Genomic DNA, 3,514 nt, shown 5'->3' with positions numbered 1-3,514 from the left:
TGCTAATGAAGTGGGGGATATTTTATTTTGAAATAGAGCTCAGCAGTGGACCAACCGTAACGGACGCACTAGGGTTGGGTGTCATTTAAATTAAAGGAGAATGAGAGCTGAAGAAAGAGTGAGAGGAAACACAGCGGTAGAGACAGAATATTACCACATTTATCTCGGTGCATTAAAGGTTTATTTGGACCAGTTCTGACGATGACAACAGTACAGAGGCGATTTACAGCGGCTCAAACCAGGACTCTGACTCCAGGCACGGCGAAGACACGGCGAAGACACGGCGGCGACAGAATATTTCCTATTTTCTAATTTATCTAAGAGTCAGCGATAGTTTGAAGCGTGTTTACGATGCGTGTTTAATAAGGCGTTATAATATTAGCTTTCTTGATATTTTGCGAGTTTATTTAGTCTATTAAAGCTAAGAGAGCTTGTCACGAACTCGCCGCTCATCTCCCAGTTTAAAACCACTGGGTGGCGCAGCGCACGCACGCCGGTTGTTGGGTTGATGGTGGCCGGTTGTTAACATATCGCCCGACCCTCGGAGACACTGATCTACAGTTTCATTACGTATCAGCTGACATGCACAGTCACACACAGGAGTTAAAGTCGACCCAATGCATATATTCTTATCTAATAATTCAAACAATGACTAAAACACATTTTATTCGTAGTTGTCGAGAACATGAGATAAAATGAGGTTTTGCTTTTTTCTGTCAGTGGGTTTCTTTAAAAGCTACAGAGCAGTTTAGCGATCACATTTTTGGTTGCTAACTGTTAAGCTAACAGGCAAGCTCTAGTTCGAGTGAAGCTGTAAAATATATCTGCAATAAGCTAATGTAAGCTAGCCAATTCAACCGCTGCAGCTCTGATGGAAACAACAGTCGTCGTTCATTCGGACTCTGCTGGTGAGCGCTGTAGACCCGACCCTGACTGAAAGCACCAGAACTGCCAGCTCAGATCATAACAGCAAAGATCAGAATACTGTGAACACGTCGGGTCGACAGGAAGGTTCGTGGGCTGCTCTGGTTTCCTCTGATGAGACCAGAATCTTTCCTGCTCAGGAGAATAAACTCGGCTCGGTCTCTGTGCAGCCCAGATGTCCCGGCCCGGGCAGGCAGCGGTCGAAGCATTTGGCCCGACCTCAATCCATCGGTTCGAGAAGGACTGAAGCCTCTTCGCTGGTGGAGATTTCTTCCACTTCACCTCTGGCGCCCAATCGAGGGACGACCCGTTCGGTCCTGTAACTCGTCAAAGACCAAACACAGACATCACACGGGGCCGGCCTTCTGTGGCTGAGTTGTTTGAGAAATTGTCTCTCAGCACTTTAAACGGCTTCAAATGTTTTTTGCTAACAAACGACTCCAGCAGCACAGCCAGCTGTACCGCCGACGCCGCAGGACGCACAGGAGTCCCTGTAACCACACAACGTCTCCCAAACTGATCCTCCGTTGTGATGTCTTCCGCTCCCTCAGCACATGGAGATGGTGACGTTGATCCCCAGGTTGCCGTTGTCGGCAAACAGATGGGCGATGGAGGTGTCGAACACCAGGCAGTCGCTGTTCATGATGGCGGCCGCCACCCCGTCGTGGATGGAGCGTGGCGTGGCCTCCCAGGTGAGCCGCCGTCGGTTGCCGTTGAGCTCCAGGCGATAGGCGAAGTTCTCAGCTTGCTTGCGGGTGCCGATGAGCAGCACGACGGCGAAGAACTGCTGGTGGCCTTCGTACTTCTCCTGCTTCTCCAGGACCAGCATGAAGTGGTGGCTGAAACACGACTGCATCATCACCCAGTCCACGGCGCCTGGCAAGTTGATGTCCGTCGCCAGGAAGACGATGTCCTCCCCCTGCAGACACAGAGAAAGACATTTACATCCTCCAAAGAAAGTTTGGATGATTAAAAATCAAGGTAATCGTGGTGAACATTAGAGGTAATGGTGAAGCAAATCGTGATTTCATGATGATATCTAAGAAGTTTAGGAGAGTAATTGCATAAATTGCCAGCTATTGCTGAAGTTCGTATGCTCGTGGTATTTCAAGGCAGTGGCAGTTCAAATACAAATTTATGGAGCAGATACGCACTAGGAGATAGATATAGCCGAGAGCAGGAGGCTTTGTAAGACGTAGATGAGGCACAGATAGAGTGACTGATCAGATAGATAGAACTTTAAAGGCTTAAACAAGCTTTTGTATTTAAAACCGATATCCCTAAAAAAGGCATGGTCATAGATATGTAGAGCGTATAGATTTACTGAGCAATAGAAGCCAGAGATAACGCATCACCATACACGGAGAGTACTGTTTATTTATCCCGAGGGAAATTCAAAGCATCCAGTAGCATACACAAATACAAACATACATTAAAATTACATTAAACTAAAAATTTAAAAAACCCTGACCTTAAGAAAACAGAATCAAAATAAGATAAAAGATAAAGATGTAAAGTATTATGTTAATGTATATATATCTCAAAAGAACAGTAAGCTATAGTAAACATTGCAAACAAGTAAACAGTGCAAATACAGGTAGACCAATGTCTTTTGTCTAAATTGTCCTCCCTGCCTTTACTGAGAGCTGGTTCTCCAGTCTGATGGGGGAATGAAAGAGTCTCGTTGTCTCTGTTGGTGGAGCTGGACTGGGACAGCAGTCAGCCACTGAACAACACTCCTCTGCCTGCTGAAGGTGTTGAAGCAGAGGGTGGTGGGCGTTGTCCAGTATGGACAGCAGGTTTGTCCAGGTTCGCTTCTCTCTGCCACTGTCACCCAAGAGAGTCCAGCTCTGTGGCCACCACTTGAGCCAGCTCTGCTCACCAGTCTGTTCCAGTCGACCGGTGTCCTCTCCTCTTGCTGCTTCCCTCCCCCAGAAACCAACAGCATAAAAGAGGACGCTGGCCCACCACAGACTGGGTAGAACATCTGCAGCAGTTTTTTTACAGATGTTGAAGGACCGCTCAGTCTCTCAGGAAGTACAGACCGGCTCTGTCCTTTCCCTGTGTAAAGTGTCAATGTTGTGGTCCAGCCTTGTCGTCCAGCCTGCAGCCCAGTTATTTATAGTTCGCAGGACCACCTCCCACATCGACCCCCTCGATGGACGCGGGTTGGAGAGTTGGTTTCTTCCTTCTGAAGTCCACCACATCTCCTTGGTCTTTGGAGGTGCCTGCAGATGGTTGGACCTGCACCGACCTCACGAAGTCCTCAACCAGGCCTGCAACTGGTACTCCCCCCTCCCGTCAATGCCCTTGGATACAGCCCACTATCGCAGTGTCGTCGAATATTTGTGCGTGGTGGCAGAGCCCCGGAGTTGTACTGGAGTCGGATGTGTATCACGGTGAATAGGGACGGGAGAAAGCCACGGTCCCCTGTGGTGTCCGGTGCTGCTGACCACAGTGTCCACAGTGTCCACAGTGTCCATCAGTGCCAACAGTGTCACAGTGTCCACAGTGTCCACAGTGGGTCCACAGTGTCGGCTGCACGTCAGACAACCTTTTTTTGGGGGGGGGGTGGACACTGTGGACACCT

At 48.7% G+C, this 3,514-nt stretch overlaps 1 protein-coding gene across 1 annotated transcript in view; it reads left to right on the top strand.

The window, feature by feature from the left end:
* ap4m1 (adaptor related protein complex 4 subunit mu 1) overlaps positions 1–3,514 on the top strand; it is a gene marked incomplete in the record, with an annotated part of 11,851 nt that overhangs the window by 5,238 nt on the left and 3,099 nt on the right.

The sequence above is a fragment of the Morone saxatilis genome, unplaced genomic scaffold, assembly GCF_004916995.1.
Source record: "Morone saxatilis isolate NCDOM2014 unplaced genomic scaffold, NCSU_SB_2.0 Contig20, whole genome shotgun sequence".
NCBI lineage: Eukaryota > Metazoa > Chordata > Actinopteri > Moronidae > Morone > Morone saxatilis.
The sequence above is the reverse complement of the archived record's forward strand: the minus strand, read 5'-3'. Positions and strand labels throughout refer to the sequence as shown.